The sequence below is a fragment of the Petaurus breviceps genome, unplaced genomic scaffold (assembly GCF_028583685.1).
Source record: "Petaurus breviceps papuanus isolate PSGF00001 unplaced genomic scaffold, PetGlider_PUasm1.0 221, whole genome shotgun sequence".
In the NCBI taxonomy this organism is placed as follows: Eukaryota; Metazoa; Chordata; class Mammalia; order Diprotodontia; family Petauridae; genus Petaurus; species Petaurus breviceps.
This window is the reverse complement of record NW_027185877.1, coordinates 2136353-2161967: the sequence shown is the minus strand read 5'-3', so window position 1 is coordinate 2161967 and position 25615 is coordinate 2136353. Positions and strand designations below refer to the sequence as shown.

The 25615-nt window shown below is 35.9% G+C and overlaps 1 protein-coding gene across 1 annotated transcript in view; it reads right to left on the bottom strand.

Moving 5' to 3' along the window:
• Positions 1-276: 276 nt before the first annotated feature.
• Positions 277-25615, bottom strand: part of LIN7A (lin-7 homolog A, crumbs cell polarity complex component) — a 212341-nt gene continuing 187002 nt past the window's right edge. The window contains exon 6 of the mRNA XM_069094792.1: positions 277-6899. The gene's annotated coding sequence lies outside the window, so the exon portion shown is untranslated. The remainder of the gene's footprint in view (positions 6900-25615) is intronic.

The window sequence follows — 25615 nt, the reverse complement described above, 5'->3', positions numbered from 1 at the left end:
TAACTGACTATAATAGATGGAATAATAAAGAACTGAAGTTGAGGATCACACTAAGGGCAATGCAGGTACAAGAATGGTGCAACATAGTACAAATGAGTGATTATACAGGAGGATCAATGTAGACAACATCCTTAGAAAAATCTAGGACCAGAAAAAATTATTGGCTTGTCCTACAGCAAGAGTGAGGGTTCAACACTGAACACTGTGTGCTTTATTGGTATTCAGATAGCAGGAGAATAAATGGAAAACACTTACAATGTCGAATGGACTTCCCATTATAGATTTATAGGGGGATTTATACAAGAAGCAAGCAGATGTATGTCTGAATCCCAAGCTGCAACATTGAAGCGATTACCATATTATTGAGATAATAGCTCCACTGGAGAATATTAGAGAGTATGTGAATTTGAGTCATGTGGGAAGTGAAAAAGACAAGTGCTGAGGGAGGAATGAGTAACCAAGACTTTGCATTAATAAGCTCAGCTCAATTTATAATCCAGGGACCTTTGAAACCATATAATTCCTTTAAATTCAGCTTCTAAAGTAATTCGAAGTCATTTTTTGATAATAAAGACACCACTCCCAGTTGTATGTCTAGTATTTTATACTTCCCAGCAGAATGATACCACTTTGGTCAAGTTGAAACACTGCATCACATTTTGCAGTTTATAAAAATGAAAAATTTTGAGATATGTGATGGGCATGCAATGGCAGGACAGCATTACAAATGTCATATTATATCATGTAAACCTAAAGTACCATTAGGTTTTTCCCTACACTGTATTTTTAGAAAAGCCCTTTGTAGCAAGGACTGAATTCTTCCACATGTTGTAGCACCAAGTAGACACAGTGGTTTTTCTTTTCAAGAAATAATATTGAAAAGGCATTAAAACACTTACATGTCAGAAAGTTTTCTGGATTCAAACTTTTATCCATGCATCTGAAGTATTTTTTCATAGGAATCGATAGAGTCTAATAAAGGATCACAGATCTAGAACTGGAAGGGACCTTCGAAGTCATCTAGTTTGTGGTGACAAACTCACAAAGAAATGGAAGACACTAAGTTGTAGATATATTTTGTTACATATTTCCCAGTCACACTTTAATTTGTTTAGGTTCTGCTCAGGAATGCTACTAGCTATACTGCAGCCTACATGCTTTATACTTCTCTCTCATTTTATAGTAGAGGAAACTGAAACCCAGAGAAGCTACTTGAGTTGCCAGACGTTGAACTCAGGAACTCCATATTCAGCACGCTTTTCTTTGCACATAATCCATCTCATAAGACACAAAACTGTATGACTTGAGTTACAATTTTGTTTGTGCCACTGACTGCTTTATTGCATTTCTGATACTGTACTTGTGTTAAATATTGACTATTAAAATAATACCTTGAATTTCTAGCATGATTTAAGCTTTTTGAATCATTTCCACCACACACATTATTTCAACTAGTTAGGAAAATTAGGAATAATGGTACTGGGTTGTCCCTTCTACTGGGATATTACTGAAGGATTGTTAATCCTTTGTTTTGGAAGAGGACTAATGGCATCATGGGGTTGATGTCTTGACTTATACTTGAATTGGATTTAAGTGAGACAGAGTTACATGAAGTCTTTAGCCTCACTCTGTCTTTCAGAATCAGTGAAGTCCAGTGGCAAGACAAAAACAAACTACCGAAGCAAGTTCTTATATCGTGTTGGATAATTGAGCCCACATATCCCTTTGGAGGGAGTACTCAATGGTTTTCCATGGTTTCCTGGGTAAGAAGTGAGGGGAATCATGTAGGTGCACCCAGTAGGGTCTTAGTAGTAGCTTGGTGAGTCACTAACTGAACAACAGGATGAAGTCTGAGAACAATATAAAGGAATCAGACAGAGAACTGGGGAGAATCAGGAAACACCTTTGTGGAATGTATTGAATTCCTTGAGAGTAGAGGGAGGTAGAGGTAAATTTAAAAAAAAAAAGTGTATTGTAAAAACCAACGGTGTTATTACTACTGATGTAAGCATTTTTGCTAAAGGGATTTCTTTTTACCTCGTTTTAAAAGAACAGACCAAATTTAAAATAAAAGTAATACTTGTAAATTGAATCCTTTGTGTAGCTTACTAGTACCACAATCTCAGGATCAAGAAAAGCTCCATTTCACTTAGCTTTCCAAAATTGATCTATTAACGTAAATGGCTCATACAAGCTTCTTTAAATTTTGTGGCTAAATTGAATGAAATCAAACTCTTCTAAGTAATATTTTAACTCACTCCCAATAATTTTATTTGACAAGTCCTTCTGAAAAGAAGTTGAATGGCACAGTGGATAGGATATTGGACTTGGAATATAAGATCCAAAAGGGATCTTAGAGATCCCATCTCTTTGCTTTACAGATTGGGAAACTGAGGCCCAAAGAGATTAAGTGACTTGTCCAAGGTTGCATGGGTAGTGAGTGGTAGAACCATGATTTGAACTCTGCTGCTCTGACTCCAGATCCAGTACTTATTCCATTGAACCACATAGCAGAGAGCTCAACTTGAATTTTCTTTCCAGTATTTAGTGTTTATATGATCATGAGTAACATAACCTTTCTGAATCTTGTTTTTATGTGACAAGTGGGGATAATAATATATTCTCACCTTAAGGGAAATTATGAAGAAAGTGCTTTGGGAGACTTAATAGGCTAGAGAAATGTGAGCTACTATCAGTGTCATCTAATTATCATCTATCATTTTTGTTGTGATGGAAGTCAGAAAGAACATTTAACCTATCTGTACAAACTGCAGTGTTTAGAGCTGATGAACAGAAAAATTATAATGAGTGTACCAAAAGTCTTAGTGCATTATAAAAGTTACTAAAGCTTTAAAAATTCACTAAGACTTTTGCAGCACCTTGTATATTTGTCATTGTTTTTTATGGGGGGGGGAACATTCAAGAATTTGTGATTTTCTCCTTGTAGATAATCCTTTGTGGCCAATGCTGGCATGGATTTCAATCTCTTTCATGCTGCCACTAAAGAGAAATATCAGTGTTTCTCTAGGAAATATTGAACCAAATAGTCTTAAGGGAAATTTGTATCTCAGATCTGCCTTGGAACCACTCTAGCTTACCCAGGGGGAAGGGAATGGGGACAGCCTAGGAATGATCTGAGGTCTCCTCTTGATCTGTAGAAGACAAGGCTCTTTTATTTGTAATTTCTCCTAGGACTGGTCCCATTCATGGGTACAATTAAATATCTAGATTAAATTTTTTTTTTACAAAAAGTCTGTCTATCCATAGATCCAACTTTGGATCTTCAAAATAGCATAAATATTTAAATGTACAGGTACCATAAAGATACAACTGAATAAGTTAATTATAGATCATAGAATCATAGATCTGGAGCTGCAAGTGTCCAACCCTCTCATTTTACAGAAAAGGAAAATGAGGCACAGGGCATTTAAGTTTCTTGCCAAAGGTCATGCAGGTAGTAAGAATTAGAGGCAGCATTTAAACTCGGATCCTTTAACTCTAAATCCAGTGCTTTTTCCATATCACCATAAAAAAGTTAGAATGAATTTAATGTGTCATGGTTGAAAATTGCATTTGAAAATTGGCATAATCCCATTGAGTTCCAAGAGAGAGATCTAAATCCAGAAAAAGCCTGTAAATACTAGATTTTGCATTTAGGTCTTATAATTGTCTCAAAAGATAGTGGTGATTTGTGTAACTAGAGAGCTCCTTATTGATCATATGATTGAGGGAGCTCAAAAGTCTGTTACTCTTTCTAAAGTCAATTGTACTTTAAGCTTATTATCTCTTTTCCAGAGAGTCTCTTTCAAATAGCAACAAAATCAAAATATAAATAACTCCATTGAAAAGCTTAGATTGTCTATTTCTTGCAGTTTACATCATAATGTAATTAAGGGGACCAAACCATTAAATATCAATTGTCACCAACCTGTTGAAGAGGAGGAGTCCAGTTTTATTATTGTTATTGATAGAGGGCCATGTTACTTTAACAAAATGTCCACTCCTAGTTCATTTATAGTGCAGGTTGTAATGCTGGTTGGATTGAGCACTAACCCATGTCTTTATTAATATCTTCTTAAATTACTCAAATGAAATATTATTACTGATCATAGCATTCATACAGTTTGGAACAGCAAAACCCCCTTCTTCCTATATTGGTTCAATAAGATTTAAAAGAGCTATACACAGCACTGGAATATTCAACCTCAGTCATCACTTTGGCAGAGAAACTAACTAATTGAGGAGCAATTATACTTCTGACAACTCTTGAAAGTAGTTCAATTTGCTAAAGATCAATGAGCAATGCAGACACGAAGACACCATTTAGTCTTCCTAGAATGATTTTTCAGGAATCATGATATAGATTTAGCAGCGAATCATTATAGTGCATAATTGGGAATGTATTTATTACCAGTATTTGAGTAACTGAATCAAAGTAAAATATACCAGGCTTCTATAAAGATTACTGATGAGTATTTGTAAGTCATTGCCCCTGTCTCCACCTCAATTTCCTCACTTGCAAAATAAAGGAGTTAGATGAGACGATCTCTGGGGTCCTATCCAGTTTTATATCTATGATCCAATTGCTGTAGCACTGTCTGATCCTGTTGTACCATATTTCAAATGCACATACAATTGGCATTTTATTTTGGAAAATACTTCTTTAGCAACACACAAAATAACAATCTTTTTTGTATTAATGTAAAATCACACAGTGACTTTAATATTTAGATAACATTTGTGGCCAAGTAAAGATACCCTGTCCTCTGAATTAGTTTGCTATATTGAATGTTGAAACTTTCAAATATATTGAAGAAGCCACTTTCTTCCTTGTAAAAGACCAATGACTTTCATGAAGGAGAATCATACTCAATTGTGTTAAGAGGTTTTTCCTTTAATAACAAATAACCTGTTAAAAAAAAATAAAGAAACGACCTTTTTGCAAGCTTAGCAAATGTCACCTAAGGATTTGCTTGTACCATTTTCTTTCTTTCTTTTCATTTCTGATAGCTGCATGGTGTAGCATTGGGAGCTCATACTTCAGTCCTTTCAACTTCAGAGAGAAAGGGCTTGAAGAATTTGGCATTTAGTTACCTCAGCATGGCACTGTCTAAGTAGCTGATGGTCTGCTCTCCAGACTCTCTGCCTTTCAGCAAATTTGTGCTCTCTGTTGTTGAGTAATTATCATTGTTGAAGATGTCAAAGCCTAACCAGCTATTATAGTAAATCGTTTGCTAAGACTTGGAAGGGGAGTTCAAAACTGTCATCATGCACAATAGCTCCATTTTCTGAGAACAAGCAGAGTGTGTAGTGGTTGTTTCATGTTTCTTAAGTTAATTAGAAAGTTTTTGCTGAACCTTTCTCACTTTGGTTAATAAACTTTATCACTGAAGTTATGCAGTTGTTTGGATAATAGTCTTTCCTTTTCTACCTAGTCAAGGTAAACCCATTGTATAGCTCCCCTCTTTTTCTCAGTCAAGTCAGTCTTGCTTCTTATGTGTCCTTTTGAACTGCTATTTTGTACCTAATCATTATCTGGGTAAATATTCCTTATTGAAATATTTTTCACTGTCTATACAAAGACACATAGATGTGTATAGAATTTGGAGTCCTTTTATCCCAAGGAAGAATTAGTATCTATCTGTTTAGACTTTAGGGCATATAAAACCATTGTTTCTTGCTTCTAATTTTTAAGAGAAATGATCATTATTTTCAGTCTTCTAATCTCAGCAATATCCACCTGACAATCTTTGGGAAGATAACCATTGAGGCTTTGTATAATATTATTTGTATATGTATATATACTTATATATTATAATTTGGTTTGTAAAGGTCTAAGCTTTGATATCAAATAGGCTGCTAAGACAGGATGACAGTGTAGATAGAAACACTTTACATTTCTTCAGAGTTTGTTAACCATAAAATATAAAACTTAAAAATACAGAAAGCTGGGTTTTATCCAACTGTCATGTGTTTACTGTTCAATGAAGCCACGTCTTTTTTTTGTAGTATTCTATTACCAGATTTTGAATATAGATAGTAAGAAAAGACCATAAATCTGTAACAAATACAATCTGACAATATATATCTTATGGAATTAAATATACATTATATTCAGTTAGATCTCAGAATAGTAGTTACAAGCAATACCTAAATTTAAAAATACAGTACTAGAGTTCTCTACCCTTGCTGCTAAGAAAGCAAAAGGTGACCTAAAATTGCCCCATTCTATTAATTAATGCATAATAAAATTCATGGAAACACCAAGAGTAAAAAGCCAATTGCTTCTACAACCTGAATACAGTATAAATATAGTATAATAACTTGCTATTTTTCAGAAAAAATGTTTTGCATTTGTTATAAACTGCAAACAACTCTGCAATATGTATATAGTATAGAGCATGAGGATATTAATGTCGATGAGAAGGGTTTGTCTTAAGTGGCAAAATCCTTGAACTGATGCAGTTTGATCTATAGACTAATAAGGACTGTGTTAATCTCTGGAAAAACTTGAAGCCAAAGACTCACTCCATTCCTGGCCCTAGGAAGGTATTTAAAAGCCACAGACTTTTTTTTCTCCTTAGAGTGTTAAAGTCTGCAGATGGAGCCAGCAGCATGTGGAGAAGCCTTCATTTTTACACATAGAGAACTCCCAGGGCTATCAATGGAAGGGCTGTGCTTGTAAAGTGCAAGTGATTGGCAGGGGGTCAGGCCCAGAGAAAGAAGGTATAGAGTTGCCTTGGTAAAGAATTTACACCAGTTGTTCATAGCTTCTTTCTTGAACAGGTATGATTATTGATGCTCTCTTTGCCTTTCATAAGATGCTATAACCCTGAAGCACAGCTCCAACTCTACTTGATGGCCAGACCACTGGATCCAAGTGTTTTATTCTCAATGACCTAAAAGGAAGGAAAAAGAAAAACCTGAGTTAAGAGAAATGACCCATTTCCTCCCTCCATTGATGAAAATATTCTCAGACTATCCACAAAGGCACACTCATTTGGACTTTTGTCACTCAGGAACACGTTTTCTGTGTGTGAAACAGGTGTTGGATATGTGCGAGAAATATTTTGAATGAACAATGGAAAAGCAACACTCATCACAGGGAATGAGAAAAAGGATGTTATAAATAGCAGTAGATTGCAAACCTGAAAATGTGGAACATTTAGACTTTCTGTTTTAACTCAGTTTGATTCAAGAAATACTTATTAAATGTCTCCTGTGAGCCAAGGGTTTGTGATAGGAAGTACCAAGTCAGAAATGAAAAGTGTGCAGGACCCTCATGGGGATGACAGTATACTTAGGGATAAAGCATATAAAGGGACAAAGAAATCTAAGAGAATATGAGGAGTGTAAGGGCACTAAAGACTAGGGAGAATCAGTCAAGGCTTTCTTAGGTGATATATGAGCTAAGCATTGAAGAGAGACATTGATTCTAAGAACTATAGCTATGGAAGGTGTATATTCCAGGCATGGTTTCATATGTGGTAATTTTTTTCCTCTGTTTTTCTTTGTTTAGGGAAGTGGTTATATTTGTTGGTGTCTAGTAAGCTCATGATAGCAAAAAGCAATTTAAAAACAAAATATTAGGGCATTATTAGTACTTCAGTATTAATATTTTTCAATTAGCTTAAAGAAATGACAGACAAATCTTCAGAGAGGAGAAGGTGAAGGGTTGAGGTTGAAGCATTTCGTGGTGATTAGGCAGGGCAAGTGTTACCTAAGTGTCACCATGGCATAGGTTTTAGCAGCTTGAGGACCTTTGAGGTCTAAATTTGGACTCTTTTTGAGGGTATGGGGTTTCAATTTCAGGGGAGATGGAAAGGTGCTGCAGAGAAATTCCATGTGTAATACAACATAATCTAACCTTATAGGTCAGTGAATGAGTCACATGTGCATGTTCTAAAGGTATTGGCTATTATGAATATATGATACTTTATCTCCCACCTTCATGCCTTTGCAAGACTGTCTTCCCTGCCTAGAATTCACTCTCCCCTTAGTTTCTGCTCTTAAGAGTACCTTGTTTTCCTTAACACTCAGCATGGAGGCCACCTTCTTACAAAGCCTTCTCTAATCCCATTTCCCTCCAGAGGCTGGTGTCTTCATTTCCTCTAATTAAACTTGCATTTATTTTGTATGTGTTTTTATATGCTTTCATAGTCTTTCAAGTCAAACACCAATTTTTCATTCTCCATGCACTGTTTTACCCTTTTTCCCAACCACCCAGGTCCTTGCTTCCAACCACAAGGACTATGAAAGTAGAGAAAGTGGTTAGAGGATATGTCAAGTAAACATAAATGCACTTGAGATCTTAGATTTAGAGCAAGAAGCCATCTTAGAGATCATCTAGTCCAACTAAGACAAGGTAGTGCCTAGTTTTCCCATCCCCAAACCTCAGCCCTCCCTCAGGGAAGTGAGCACACTGCCAGTTCCACCCTCCAGCAATGGATGTGGGCCCTTCCCCAGTCAGCACACCTTCACAGAGGTGGGCGGGCTTCCAAGTCAGGGAGACTTGGTGCTCCTGGGAATTTCAAGGTGTGTACTGGCCAATAACTGTTTTTGGCGTCTGCAAGTTTCTGCTTAAGTAATACCTAACCGTTGGACTTGTGGCCTCCCTTTAAAAGCTGAGGTTTTACCTGTGATCTCTGTTGTAGGACCTGGGACGGTGGAATGGTACCTCTTCAGCCCACCATGTGGCCTGATCAGCCAACATAGTGTATAACAAATGGTCCAATTCTAAATTGTCACTTAGGTCTTGCTTGAGTTTTCTGGGTACAATACGAGGAGGTTAAATGACTTGTCTGAATTTGTCCAGGGCAGAAGGCAGAAGAGCCAAGAACTGAACCCAGTACTGTTTTCACCTCAAATGTGAAAAGTGAAGAAGCCTTTAGGGCACAGTGAATTGGGGATGGGGGTCTGTGTTTGTGTACCAGGTAGTATGAGGGTACATTAGGTCTTCCAAGCACAGATATCCTGGAGGACTTAGGAAGCAACATAGGCATGGCCAAGTATTAAGAAAGCAAGTAGAAACAAGCAGACCAAGTATATGCTCAAATGGAGAAAATAAGTGCATCGTGGATCCTAATGACAGTCTGAAGAGAGCAGCTTAAGCTTTGGAGGATCAGAATTATGAAGTCCTGGTAGATGGAGATATCTCATTGTAATAGTTCCTAGTTCTTTACTTCCAACATTCTCTGGATAAAAAGAGAGGAACGCCCAGGGATGGGGTAAAAGTGAAGGAATGAGTCAATAAAGCAACAACAAAGACAGCACACCCTCCCCCCCCATAAAGAGTTCACTATATGCCAAACACAATGAATACAAATACACTATCCAGACAGTCCCTACTCTCAAAGAAACAACTTAAGAAGGATAACAATAGTTATAGGTAAGTTTTTGGGCAGGCAAGCAGGCAATAAGAACTTAATAAGCATTTACTAGGCCCTAGACACTTGACAAAGTTCCTGGGTTACAAGCAAAAAGATAGCCCCTGCCCTCAAGGAGATTGCATTCTAATGCAGGGGTGGGGATGGGACAGCACGTAAAAGGAGGCTAAAATGGTGGGTAGGGGTAGGAAGAAGGAAGAAAGGAGGGGAAGGTACATTTTTGAGGGTATGGTCCCTAAGTTCAAAGAGTCAAAATGCAAAAGTTTTGATTTAAGTTACAAAGAGGGTGAGTGGAACAATAGAAAATGATTGAATTTGAGAGAAGTATGTAAGGTGGTCCACAAAAGCCTGTGCTTAAAAGGGACACAGTCACTGTTCAAGCATTTTGTGGGCTGTCAAATGGGGTTAAATAGATATCTTCTTGGCCCCAGTGAGAAGTACTAGGAGCCATGGTTATAAGCTAAAAAAAAAGTTTTATTTTGATGTAAGAGGGGGAAAGCAACCTTCTAACAAATTTGAGCTAGCCAAGATGTAGTCATATTCCTCTCACTAGAGGTTTTCAAGGGGAAATTGGATGGACCCTATTCAGGGATGATATACAAGGGATTCCTATTCAGGTATAATTTGGAGCAGATACCTCAGGTCCCTTCCAACTTGGACATTTTGAGGGGATTTTTTTTTTAATTCTCTGTAAAGAAGACAGAGATAATGCCACTGGGGGAATTTTCCTCTGGTAACTGATTATAAAGGTACTTTGGTTACATTGATGTTTGATTGGAATTTCATTTGCACAAGAGAATTTTAAAAAGCATTGGATGATCTCTCATGCCTTTGGCTTCCTACATAAATCCACACTGACCTTCAAATAAGAGACTTTATGCTTACCTAAAGTCTTTTCTTTCCTGAGATTCATGAATCATTGGTGAATATCCACATGTGATTGGTGTAAAAATTAGAAGTACTCTAGAGTAGTGCTTATTGATTGTTGACAGCATGGTTAATGTGTCCTAGGAGATGACTCTTGACTTCAGCACGGGTGTTAATCATGGTCCTTTGAGAATTATTTCCATTAAATATTATGAATCTAATTATGGATGATTGCCATAGAGTTATACTATGTGAAACATACAAGCAAGTAGTTGCCAGCCTCAGATGGAAAAAAAAAAAGATAGCTGATGCTAATTCTGGTATTGGTGTTCATATACCATTGTGGCACACACAGGAGTGGTTTCCACCTCCTGTCCCACAGTATAGGCTCTGCTGAGGTTTCTGGCTGTAGCTGCTGATTGAAGAACTTGATGCTGTTTGCAATTCAGTATTTTCTCACAACTGACTTGACTTACCAAGTTCCACCTAACTAACCCAAATCTGACTGAATAACTTTGACTTCATCCCCCAGAAGACTCCAGGTAGGCCTTAATATTTGGAGTTAGGAAAGACATTTAGATATGCATAAGGTACATTATTAAACTAAATGAAAGGAAGCTTGACTATGTGTGTCTCTGTGAGTGTTTCCTTCTTACAGTATTGCTAATGGATAGAAAGAGGTAAAAAAAGCTGATGTTTGGGAAGTAAGGGTGGGGAAGCAAGAGAGAGGCAGCAGACAGGGAAAAAAGATCTGCTCCTGAGGGCATTTAATCTAACATTCATCGTACAGTTAGGGAAACTGAGGCCTAGGAAGGATATGTAATTTGAGCAAGGACCCATAGGTCAGCAAGCATCAGAGGCAAGATTTGAACCTATGTCTTATAATTCCAGGGCTAGTGTACCTTCCTCTGTAAGTAAGATAAATAGGGAAGAAAAGGGGAACTCCAGGTAGAAAGTGCTGGTTGATGAGCTAGAGGTCTTACACCAAGTCATTATTGAGAAGGTATCATAAGGGTTGCCAGGAGATTGACCAGGTCAAACAGAGAGGTTTAGGATAGGACATAAGGGTTATAACAGCAGCTAGAAAGGGGGTCTCTGGAACCAAGAACAACTGGGGATGCTTAGGCTACAGAGGATCCAGCTCAGCAGGGGTGGATGGGAAATGCACATAGTCCTTAGGTTTTGAAAGACTGCCATGAGGAATAGTTTAAACTATGAACTTAAATCTATCTTGGTTTGAAGTTATTGCAGCAATTCTGTACAGTGTACCTGAAGAAATATCTTGTACCTTTGATCCTTTTTCAACAGATATTTCTTTGCTACAGATAATTGGCTGTACTATGTGTAACAAGCCCTGGCAAAGGGCTGGTTGCCCACAAAACAATCTGCAATTTGTAGCCCTTTCAAGTGTGGAAAATCATGGTAGGGGATGGGCATGGTGAGTGGAGCTTTTCATGCATGGCTGTGGTGGGTGGTGTGAAACTTTAGATGAGAATGAGAAGAGAAGGAAAAGGTGGGGGTCCTTTCAGGAAGAATATGAGAGGTCCTCTCAGGGGGTCCTTCAGGAAGAGCATGAGAGATGGCCACCAATTCACTGGACAAGTTGAGGTACATGGGACTATGTGTATTTTATTGCAGGCATCTGCTCACTCAGCAGCAGGCACAGGAGAGAAATAAGCCTAAGGAGAGAGGAACACAGGCCTTACCCTGTGCCACCTTCCTTCCTTTTGTGGTTTTATTAAATATATTCTGGTAAAAATTTATTTGCTGGAATTAATATCTTTCATCAACACTGTGATCTACCCTGTCCTTGGACTGCCAGATGCCTCTTTGTTTGTAGTATGGGGGTGCAGTGGGAGCCAGGAAAAAGAGGAACCCATCCTAGTCCAGGGCCTGGGAGCTCACAGCCATCCCGTTGTTAGAGGGGAATTAGGGAAATAAGCATGAGTCATTCATAACTACTCTTCTATGCAAAAATTACTATGAACTAGGTCATAAATCTACCTCATAGTAGACATTTTACTGTATTGTGGAAAGGAATCATAGTCATGAGTAGCCCAAACTACATATGTATCAAGATAAATTACATATGTATCAGAACAAGATGCATATGTGTCAGATTAAATTATGTCGGTGTTAGGCAAAGTTAAACATGTATCAGACCAAGTTACACACACACATATGTATGTATACATATCAGGCTAAGTTAAGTATATATCAGACTAAGTTATGTATATATCAGACCAAGTTACATACATGTCAGGCCAGTTTACATAAGTATCAAGCCAAGTTCCATCTGAATCTGACCGTGTTATATCTGTTTCTGGTCACATTACATATGTATCACCTATATACTGTTTGTTCAGATGCCTTATTGCAGTTAAGTGTTTTTACCACATATCATTCATATCTTTATAAAAGCAGATTTTTCTTAACTGTGAGATTGTTTTTCTATGCGCCCACATATTCCTGTACCTTGCTAATACTTTGAATCTGAATAGATTAAAAACACTGTTTCTGATTTTGCTCCTTTTCTATTAAAAGAAAAAGTGCTGTAAGGAAAAAAAAAACAAACCTAGTCTGTCTATACTTAGAGATATCATGTCTCTCTGTTATATCTCTACAAATTCTTTTGACCAGTACCCATTTCAGAGATTTTCTTTCTTATGCTGCAACATAGTCCAAGCCCCTTGTTTGACAGATTAAGACACCGAACCCCAAGTAGGCTAGGTAATTTGCCAAAGAGTACACAAGTAGGAAGCATCAGAGGTAGTAGGATTTGATTCCTGACTTCAGAGCTCATGTTCTTTCCCCTCTACCAGATTGTCTCCCTTGAGTGTATCAGAATAGTAGCTGTGACAGTTACAGCTATACATTCCATATTCTCGTGGCTACCTGCCTTAACTTGTTTCGTCCACTTAATATCACTGATAAACTTACCATTAACATCACTTACTCCTTGACTCCTTTCTCCTGGTGCCTACACATATCCCTTTACCTAATTCTTTAACCTCTGCCGTCATCCCATCTCCAGATCTTTCTCCAGTGATATCCCACTCCTTCCTGCATCTTTAATCTCTTTTATTCCAACAACTCCTTCTCATCTGCCAATAACATGCTCAGATCCTCTCTTTGGCCTTTTTACTACATCTAGCTGCCTTCCCAGCCTCCTCCTTCCCTTTTCTGACAAACAGTTTGACGAAAAGTTGTCTACATTTTGAGAGTGAGATGCCCATCAAAGGAGTGGATTAGTAAAAAAAAAAAAACTTGTCTAGCCTTCTCTCATGCTATCCTCTCTATAATTAATTTTTCACACCAGTTCTGGAATATTATTAGCTATATGTAGATATTGTCATGTCATTCCTTTGCTAAAGTATTTGTTGTGGTTCCCTAATACTTTCCAAATTAATCATAAACTCCCTAGCTGAGCATTCAAGGTCCTCCACCCTTACATACATTTTATGTTCCAATCAGAATGTTCTCCTCTGTGTCACCCCAAGAGTGCCCTGTGTTCTCCTACTTCTGCTTATGTGTTACCTGTGCCTGACCATTCTCCCTACCTTTGTCTATTCAATGTCGTCCTGCCCTTGAAATTTCAGCTTATTTGCTATATCCTTCCTGAAGTCTGTCGTGATCTCATTGGTCAATAAAGGCATTACCATTTGGGCATCACAGACCCCTTTTTTGGGTTAACTTTCTAAAGCATTATGTGATGTTGGGCATTATAGTTACCTTTATTTGTTCTTTTACAAGTAAGCATCATGATAGCATGAGAGCATCTTATCTATTTTTTAAAAAATTTCTCTCAACTATTAGCATGATTCTCTATTTACCAGAGGATCAAAATCCTGCCCTCTACCAAAGTGTGGCCTAAGACATAAAACAGATTAAAATGAAATTAAGAAATGTTTTACAAAATAAGTGAAAATACAATACAGCATAGATAATGTCAATTTGTTGTTTTCTAAGCCCATACACTTCCCACAGGGATCTATTTCTATTTCAGTTTGATAGCACTGCTCTAGAAGTCTCTGAAATTAAATCTCCATTTCTGGAAGTAAGGGGCAGGAGAGGAGGAGGTTATTGATCTTTTTTTCCTTGAAGAAATTTTAAGTATGAAAGTATGTAGTACAGTGTCTGAGGAATACTTTTTCCATCTGCATGCTGCATTATTATTCTTGGACTTAAACACCCACAGATAAGGTAAAAATAGATGTTGTTACATATTCAGAGTGTAGAAACTGCAGTCCACTTAAGAGAACAAACCCAAATCTAACATGCATTTTGTCAATTGGCTTCTATTTTCTGTAAGATTGATCCCACTGAAAACAAAAATGTGAAAGACTTTCCCCAAAGCAAGAAGGAAATTGAGGTCAAATCTTTTCTCAGAAGCAACATCCATCTGAATTAGCAAGTGGAACAAATCTCATTTAAACCTTAAAAATCCAATTAATTAAGCATTAAATTAATAAGTAATACCAAAATTCATTTGACTAGATGCCATATCATACCCACAAATGGCTTCTTATTTATTTATTTATTTTGCTTTTTGGAAGGCAATTGGGGTTAAGTGACTTGCCCAAGGTCACACGGCTAGTTTTTATGTTAAGTGTCTGAGGCCAGATTTGACTCCAGGGCTGGTGCTCTATTTACTGCTCCACCTAGTCGCCCCCATTTATTCTTTTTTTTTTTCATTTGGATCTCATGAAATAATCGGGTTGTCAAATCATATAATCATAGATTTCAAACTGGAAGGGATAGTGGGGCTCATGTAGCCCAGCCTTCTCATTTTACAGGCAAGGAAGCCAGGGTCAGAAGAGCTTAAGTGCTTTGCCTAAGCTCACACATATGATGGCAGAGACCAGATTTGACCCTAGGTGCTCAGACTCCAAAGCCAATGAGTGATCTTTCCAGCCCAAGGACTCTAGAAAGACCAACATTGACAGATCAATCAATCAACCAATAAGCATTTATTAAGCATAGTTGTAGGTGTTGGGTTTAAAAGGATAAAAAATGAAATATGAAACATATCCTATGTCATACATTTTATTTTGTCAGGGAAAAGTGTACATTTCCAGTCTTGTTCAACTCCTACTTATATCATAGAAGTAGTGCTTTAGAATGAGGAAGACCTAGGTTCAAGTTCTGCCCCTATCATATATGGGCTGTGTGACCTTTGGCAAGTCACAATCTTTCATTGCTCCAAACAACTCTCCAAGTCCATAGATTACCGAGGAGGTAATGAATTACATTTGTAGAAGGAGTCTCAATATCAGGAGTTTTCATGAAATCAGTTTCATGAGTGATACTTCCTCCTGCCCTCCTTCCTCCCTCCAAAAAATATATAAGCCAACATAAGAAAATTTTATATGCTTTACAAATATCTTGTTAAAATTATGTTAAAGCAATGGTATAACAATAGGATGTGAGAGCATTTAATATTTAAATGTATTAGCAATAAGGGAACAGAATTGGAATTAAATGTAAAATGCAACAAATATCTTTAGGGCTAAACTAGGCACTTCTAGATACCCATAAATGATTATAATTGTTGAAACTACTAGGTAGATCATTGCATTCTGTATTAGGCATGTGACTTCCCTAATCTTTAGAGTAAAAACATTAGAACCCCTTCTGATAATTTAAATGGGTAATTACTCTGGACTGTTTTGAGGTGGGGGGAAAATGAAATTCCCTTATGTTTATATGATGCCTAATTATTGAAAATGGCTTTTAAAATTATTAACTAGAAGATCATTATCAAAAATAAGTCTTCCCTACAAAAAGAAACCCCCCAAATCAGGATGTTAAATAAAGCTGTGAATCTGTTACGTACCGTGTGTTTCTCTTATGATACATTGAAGTAAATGTGGTAGTACTAATACTGCCATGTTTGTCCATGCCCTCCTCTGAACTCCCTTCTGGGCTGGCTCTTCTGTGTATTTTTAAGTAGTTAATTGATGCCTTTTCTCTTTCTTATCCACCTTTCATTTTTAAATTTTTAAAAACATTTTTATTTAAAGTTTTGATTTCCAATTTCTATCCTTCCCTCTCTTCCTTCCCTTGTTCAGATGGTAAGCAGATATATGTTATACATGCCTAATTATGCAAAACATTTCCATATTAGTCATTTTATATAGGATAACTCAAAAGAAAAAAATGAAAGTGAAAAATAACATGCTTCAGTCTGTATTCAGTCAATATCAGCCCTTTCTCTGGAGGGGAATAGTATGCATCATCATTAGTCCTTTGGGATTGTCTTGGATCATTGCATTGCTGAAAATAGTTATGTCATTCACAATTCATCAAACAATGCTGTTGTTACTGTGTACAGCATTTTTCTGTCTGATCACTTCACTATGCATCAGTTCATTTAAGTCTTTCCAGGTTTTTCTGAAATCATCCTGCTTGTCATTTCTTATAGCACAATAATATTCATTACAATCATATACCACAACTTGTTCTCTGGCTATTCCCTAATTGAGGCATCCCCCAAATTTCCAATTCTTAGCTACCAAAAAAAGAGCTACTATAAATATTTTTGTTCAAATTGATCCTTTTCCCTTTTTTGAATATCTTTGGGATATAGACCTAGTAGTGATATTGCTGCATCAAAGGGTATGCAGAGTTTTATACTCCTTTGAATATAGTTCCAAATTGCTCTCCAGAATGGTTGAATCAGTTCCCAGCTCCATCCCTCCTGGTTTTCCCACATTCCCTCCAATACCCAACATTTTCCTTTTTTGTCATATTAGCTACTCTTATAGGTATGAGGTTGTACCTTAGATTTTTTAAAATTTGGGTTTCTCTGATTAATAATGATTAAGAGAATTTTTCCATATGACTATAGATAGCTTTGTCTCCTTTCTCTGAAAATTGCCTATTCATATCTGTAATGCCAAGCAAAGGCAACTTCCCAGGCTTCAAAATACCAGCATAGGTTCTCTCCATTTTATTCAGTGACAAATTAAGAACAGAGAGAATCAAAGTATAACATAATTCAAAATACAGCATTTACCAAGTGTAATTGAATCAAGTACTACCCCACCCCTGGACATTACATTCATTTAATCAATCACAAAATCCCTCTTCTAAATACTACTCCACCCCTAGGCTGTACATTCATTTAGTCCATCACAAAGCTCCTCTTCTCAAATGGAAATTAGTTTCCAAACATAGGTAAAGTACATTCATTTGTTCAATCACAGAGCACAAGCCAAAAGTTCCCCACCCTTTGATCACAATTGAATCTACCCCAGAGTTACAACAAGCTTAAGCACAGCATTTAATACCCAAAGAGAGGTCTTTTCTTCATCTTGACAGGAGGCAAGTTCTCAGCAATCTTTGTTCCTGGGGAGACAAAGCTTAGCAAGGCCACAAGATACATTGCCAGTCTCTTCATTAATTCACTCTCTGTCTGCAGAACAGTCCTAGGACCCCTGAAAACATTAGTAAAACCCTCTTCCAGGATTTCTGTAAACATACAACAAGAAAATCCTTCTTCAGGGCTTCTGAACCAACAGCAAGGTTCCAAGACCTCTGCAACAACAGCACTGTCCTTCACTAGTGGACAGAATTCACTCTCTGTCTGCAGAACAATCTCAGGAGCTCTGAACCAACAGCAATATTCCAGGGCCTCTGAAACAACAGGACTGTCCTTCACCAGTGGACAAATCTGGCAAAACAACATCAAAACAGACAAAGTACCAGCATAGCAGCCATATCTCCTCAGTCCTTGGCAGCTCTGGGTGGCAGCTCTCAAAAGTCCTGGGCAATTCACACTGTCCCTCAGCAATCCTCTCAGTCTCTCTCTGCCTCCAAGATGCTGCTTCCAAAAAGTTCTTCTGCCTCTCTCTTTTCTTGTGTCTCTCTAAATTTATGTCACTAGTTCCTCCCAGTTCAGCCCTCTCTTTTCACATCAACAAGTCCATCAACAAATGGGATTCACAAGCTCTGGGTTTTAACACAATCAATCCAAAAACCAAGCCAATACAGGGGGTTCTTTAAATTCCATTACAATTACAATATCCTTTAACCATTTATTAATTGGAAAATAACTTGCATTTTTGTAAATGTTACTCAGTTCTTCATATGTTTGAGAAATGAGGCCTTTATCAGAAATACTTGTTGCAAATTCCCCTTCCCCTCTCACCTAGTTTTCTGCTTTCCTTATAATTTTGGTTGCATTGATTTTGTTTGTGCAAAACCTTTTTAAATTTACATAATCAAAATCATCTATTTAACATTTTGTCATAGTTTCTATATCTTCTTTGGTCCTAAATTCTTCCCTTATACATAAATCTGACAGATAAGCTATACCATATGCTCTCTTAATTTGCTAATGGTATCATCCTTTATGTGTAAATCATAAACCCATTTGACCTCATTTTGACATATGGTGTGAGATGTTGATATATATCTAGTTTCTTCCATACTCTTTTCTAGTTTTCACAGAAGTTTTTATCAAATAATGAGTTTTTGTTCCAAAAGCTTGGATCTTTGGGTTTATGATAAACTAGATTACTATAATCACTTACTATAATGTAATTTGTTCTTAATATATTCCATTGATCTCCACTCCATTTCTTAGCCAGGAAGAGATTGTTTTGATAATTACTTTTTTATAATACAGTTTGACATCTGGTACAACTAGACTACCTTCTCTCTCTCTCTCTCTCTCTCTCTCTCTCTCTCTCTCTCTCTCTGCTATTGAGTCCCTTGATATTCTTGAGCTTTTGTTCTTCCAGATGAATTTTATTGTTAATTTTTTTTCTAGCTATGTAAAATATCTTTGATAGCTTGATTGACATGGCACTGAATAAATAAATTGTTTAGGTAGAATTATTATTTTTATTATATTGGCTTGACTTACCCATGATCAATTTTTTTTCTAGTTATTCAGATCTGACATTGTGTGAAGAGTGTTTTAGTTGTATTCATACTGTTCCTGGGTTTCTCTTGGTTGGTAGATGCCCAAATATTAAACATTGTCTACAATTATTTTGAAATGGAATTTCTCTTTCTACCCCTTGCTGCTGAACTTTGTTGGTAATATATAGAAATGTTGAATATTTGTGTGGGTTTATTTTTTCTCCTGTAACTTTGCTAAAGTTGTTTATAATTTCAAGTAATTTTTTAGTTGATTCTCTAGGATGTTCCAAGTATAACATCATATAATTTACAAAGAATGATAGCTTTGTTTCCTTGTGGCCCATTCTAATTCCTTTATTTTTCTTCTCTTATTGCTATAGCTAACATTTCTAGTACAATATTAAATAATAAAGGTGATAATGGGCATCCTTGCTTCACCCCTGATTGTATTGGGAATACTTCTGACTTATCCCCATTTCAGAAGATACTTGATGATAATTTTATATAAATATTACTTATCATTTGAGGTAAGCTCCATTTATTTCTATGTCCCTTAGTGTTTTTAATAGAAATGGATGCTGTATTTTGCCAAAGGCTTTTTCTTCATCTATTGAGATAACATTTCTGTTGGTTTTGTTTTTGATATGGTCTGTTATGCTGATGCATTCCTGGTCTAAACACCACCTGGTCATAGTACATGATCCTTGTGATATACTGCTGTAATCTCTTTGCTAGTATTTTATTTTAAAAGTTTGCATCGATATACATTATGAAAATTGGTCTACAATTTTCTTTCTCTGTTTTGGGTCTTTCTGGTCTGGGTATCAGCACCATATTTGTGTCATAAAAATAATTTGGTACTACCCCTTCTTCTGCTACTTTTCCAAATAGTTTATAGTATTTTTCATTTCCATCACTACAGTCACCCCTCAATCTGACCCCTTTACTCCTCCCCCTTCCAAAAAAAATAAGCAAAAACAATTTGGGTTGTAATTGTCCTGTCTAGAAATGTTTATCTCATTTTGCACCTAGAATCCATCACTTATCCCGGAAGAAATAAGAAGCATACTTCATCATCATTCTCCTCTAGGCATGATTGGTTATTTTATCAAACAGAATACTTATCTTACTATTGTCTTTTGTTTATGCAAAAAGCTTACAATTTTACATAATCAAAATTATCTATTTTGTCTCTTACAGATTTCTCTCAATCTCTTGGTCGAGAACTCTTCCTTATTCATAACTGAAAAAAGTATCTCTCCTTGTCTACTCTACTTTGTGATATGATTTTTACATCTTGTTTGTATATTAATTTGAGAATTGTTATTGTATATGGTGTGAAATGTTGGTCTAAACTTAACTTATGTCAGATTAATTTCTATTTTTCCCAGCAGTTTTTCTACAAATAGTGATCTTACATTTGCTATAAATAGTGATCCTTGCGTTTACCATGCTACTACATTTGATTCTTTCTAGGTTTTGAGTATGTAATCTTTTCTACTGATAAACATGTATATTCTTAACTAGTATCAAACTGTATTGATGATTATATTTTGAACTCTGGTACTGATAACCACCTTCTTTTTTCACTTAATTAAAAAAATTTCCTTCAAGATTCTTGACTTTTTCTTCCCCTGGAGTGAATTTTGCTATTATTTCAAGTTCTAGAAAGCAACCCCTTGTTAGTGTGATTAATATGACATTGAATATGTAACCTAATTTAGATAGTCTTCTTATTTTTATGAGATTATCATGTCACAACAATGAATAATCAATTTCACTCAAGTTATTTAGGACTGTCTTTATTTTTTATAATGTATATTTTGCAGTTCCATTTGTATAATTCCTGTTTGTTTTGTAGTAGTTGTATTTTCACACAACCATCATGCCATGTGCAAAAAAAAAACTTGACGAAAAACCAATAGTTACATTCCTTTAATATCTTTAATTATTCCACCAATTTCTTTTTCTTGTTTTATTTTCATGTCAAGTCTCTCTAGAACTATATCATATAATAGTAGTGGCAATGGACATCCATTCTTTACCCCTAATCTTGTTGGATATATCCCTGGATTTTCCATTATAGATATTAGCCTTTGGTTTTACACAGACACTATTTAACATTAAGTAATAGTCCATTTACTTACTTGCTTTTAAATTCTTTTAACACAAAGAGGGTAGTATATATTGTCAAAAGTCTTTTCTGCCTATATTAATATAATCATGTGATTTTATAATTTTAAATATTAATATGGTTGTAGCAGCAAGCACCCCAAGTGTCCTCAGGGTCGCTGCCACCACAGGTTCTTGGATCTGCTTTGATAAAGGAAAGCAACTCAAAATGGGTTAACAAGCTTACTTTAATTAGTCAGACATATAACGTTTACCTTGTTCAGGGGAAAAAGGTCAGCACCCCGAACTTCAAAGTATACAGGCAGAATTATCAAGACAGAAACAGATCAAGTAGACAGCTTTCCAAACTGTCCAGCCATTACATCCATACCCAATCAACATCTGGGTTTCAACATCTGGGTTTCAACATCTGGGTTTTTCAAAGAGGGGGGGGGGGACTCCAGACAACGGCTTCCCAGAATCCATATCAAATCACAGAACACTTCTCAAAGTGAGCCCCCAAAACAAAGCTACACATCAGGGCTTACATAGCCTTCTCCTGACTCAGAGAATGTAACAACCTTATTGACTCACTGGCCAATCAAGAAGTATCTACTGAAAAACAAGCCTCCCACCCCAGGCTCCAGGTGCACTTTAGCCTAGGGGCAGGGAAGGTCTTTAAAATTTACATTCCCATTACAATGGTTTACTATGTTGATAGTTTCCTTAATCCTGTATCTCTCATATGAATTCAACCTGGCAATGGTGTATAATTTCATATACCATTATAAATTATTTTCTAATATTTTATAAAATATGTTTGCTTTGATATTTATCAGATACTGATTTGTTGTTTTTTTTTTTTTTTATCTGCTTTACCTTACCATGGTTTCAGGACCAAATCTGTCTTATGGCATGTGTTTGATAAAATGCCTTCTTTCCCTTTTTTTTTTAAACAATGCTTATAAAATTAGGATTAATTTTTGTTTAAATATTTGATAGTTTTTAATTCCATATAGCCCTTTCCATCATCCATTCTGGGGTGCTCATGTGTGAATTGTTTAATTTCTTTTTTCTGCATCTGATTTATTTCAACTTTATTTCTTGTTCTATTATTCATGGTATTTTATACTTTTATAAATATTCATGCTCTTTATTTAGATTACCATTTTTGCTGGCATATAACTTAGTAAAATAGTTTCTAATTTCCTTTATTTCTTCTTTATTTTTTGTTATTTTTTTTTCATTTTTTGATATTTGCAGTTTTATTTTTATACATCTCTTTTTGGGGGAATTATATTTTAAAACAGTTGGTCTGTTTTATTAAATTTTTTCCAAAAGCCAGATCCACAATAATTTATATTCTTTTTAGCTCCTTTCCTCTTTTTTTCTAGTTACTTTAGCTGTAGTCTCAAGCCATTTACTTAAATTTCAATGTTAGATGTCTTTATGTTGATCATAATAATTTTTTCAGTGTGGTCAGTAAAAGATTATTTTATATTTGTTTTTCTGAATTTATTTGTTAGTATTTTATGCCTAATAACATGGTTGTTTTATGTAAAGTTGAGATTTGCAGCTAAGAATAGGTATAATCAATATTGTTCTCATTGAGTAATCAACAGAGAACTATTATACCTCGCTTTTGAAAATTCTATGCAGATCTTTAATTTCTTCTTTCTAGTAGTTATTTCTAGCTTTGGAAGGGGGCACATTGAAGTACCCAAATATTATAGTTTTACCCTCATTTCATGGTATCATAAATTTACAGATGGTAGGGTCCTTAATGTCATAGAGTTCAGTAATCTCATTTTACAGCTGATCAAAGTGAGGAAAAGAGAAGTTGTTACAGATACGTAAAATTTGAACCCAAGTCTTCATAACTCCAAGTCCTGTAGTCTATCCATTAATGCCTGTAATTTGATTAACATTTCTTTTAAGAACTTAAATGATCTACCATTCATCACAAATATATTAAATATTGACATTTATTTTATTTTCTATGATGCTTTTAGCAAAATATACTTTCTCATCTTATTTTTTAACCATGTCCCACTCAATGGTTACCTTATCTAACAGAATAATTTGCTGCCTTGCTACATCTTCATTTTAAAAATTTGCTTGAAACAATAAATTTTGTGCTAGCCCCTTAATTTAACTGTGTGAACCTATTTTAAACATTTTTCTTGCAAATGACATCATATTGGATTATCTTTTCTTATTCATTCTGAAGCTATTTTTTTTCTTATGACTGAGTTCATCCTGTTCATGTTCACTCATGATTGGAAGTATATTTCTCATTATCATATAATTAAAGCTAGTATTTATGTGACACTTTAATGTTTGCAAACTTAGTTGATCCTCAGAATAGTTCTGTGAATTTGAACCTATTATTACCCCTATTTTGCAAGTAAAGAAACTTGAGGTTGAGAGCAGTTAAATGCCTTGTTTAGTGTTACACAGCTAGTGAGTGTCTGAAGTCAGATATGAACTCAGGTCTTTTCTGACTCTGTACTGCAGGTCTATCCACTGCATCTCCCAGCTACCTAATATAGCCTGTTATACTTTTCTACTCTCCCTCTTTAAAAGAAAAAGGAAAAGGGGAAAAAGAAGGATTTTTATGAGCACTAGTAATCTATAAGTAATATTATCTTTTCTTTCTCCTCTGCCCTTCTTCTTTTCCTCATGTCCAGACCCTAACCACTGGTTCTTATACTTTTCCCTCTCTTTTACATCATTCTCCCTCCCATTATGATCAACCCTCCGAAATTAAGGTTTGTTCTCCTTATTGTTATTCCCTGCCCATCTCTGATCTCCCCCTTTTTTGTCTTTTGGAGGGGGGAAGACAGGACAATTGGGGTTAAGTGACTTACCCAAGGTCACACAGCTAGTAAGTGTTAAGTGTCTGAGGTTAAATTTGAACTCAGGTCCTCCTGGCTTCAGGGTCAGTGCTCTGTTCACTGTGTCATTTAGCTGCCTCTCTGCTCTTCCTTTGATTGCCTTCTTCTATTTCTCCATCCATTTTCCTATATACTTTAGTGCATTTTTACACCAAAATTTTGAGTATATTTGTTTGAAATCTTCTGTTATTTGCTTCAGATAAAAGTGAGGTGATTATTTCTCTGCTCCCTCTCCTTTTGCTATATCTACTCGTGTTTCCCCGATAATAAGACCTATCCTGAAAATAAGCCCTCCCCTTACTGTGTAAGATTCCTCTAAAATAAGCCCTCCCTCGAAAATAAGCCCTATTGAGATTGCTACTGTAGTGAAGGTGATCCCCTGCGCTACACACTACATTACGGTACCCTCTGTATGCACCGTCCCCTCCCGCCCCCGGTGAAACGCACGCTGCGCTCCGAGCTGCATCCAATCAGAGCTGCAGCAGTGAGCACATCATCCTGTTCTTCCCCAGTGATTTGCTTATTGAATAAAGGTACATTTTTTGTTCACATTTACCTGTTTATTAAAATTGCTGTCAATGTTCATTAAAATAAGCCCTCCCCTGAAAATAAGCCCTCTGGTGTTTTTCTGTCCAAAAAAAAATTAATAAGACAGTGTCTTATTATCGGGGAAACACAGTATATTCTCTTTATCTCTTGTATACAATTTAAGCATAATGGTAAATTTATTCCCTTCCTTCTATATTTCCTATTTCTTTTTTCCCTACTTTTTCTTTCCCCTCTTAAAACCAACAAAATAGAACAAAACCACATTTAGGCCTAAAGTTTGTCTTAACTTCTTTGACCCTGTAATATAATATTAGGGCTTTGTAGGGATATATGGTTATTCTATTCCTAATAGAATGTAAGCCCTTGATTACTGATTCATCTTATCCAAATGCTCAAATGGGTTTGTCTTGTAGGTTTCTATTGACTCTTAGGGTTACATTCAGTTTTTCCTCTTAGCTCTTATTGTTTGTTTGTTTGTTTTTCACCTAGAATGCTCGAGTCCTCTATTCCATTAAAGATTCATATTTTTTTTTTCTCCTGTAGGATTGTAATCAGTTTTGTCAGATAAGTTTTGCCATTCACAAACTTTTTTCTTTTGCCTTCTATAGCATTTTATTCCAAAATCTTTCTCTATTAGTTAATTGCTTCCAAGTCTTGGTTGATCCTGACAGGTTGCTTGGTATTTAAACTCTTTGCTGCTTGAAAAATTTTATCTTTGACTGGATTTTGTCTATCACATTAGTGAGCATTTGCAATTCCTTTCAGGGGAGTGATTGATTCTTTTTATTTTTACTTTGACCTTTGTTCCTAATATATCTGGATAGTTTTATTTTATGATTTCTCAAAATATGACATCCAAGTTTTTTGTTTGGTGATAGTTTTTTAGGCATTTTCTCATTCTTAAATTATCTCTCCTCTACTAATATAGTAGAT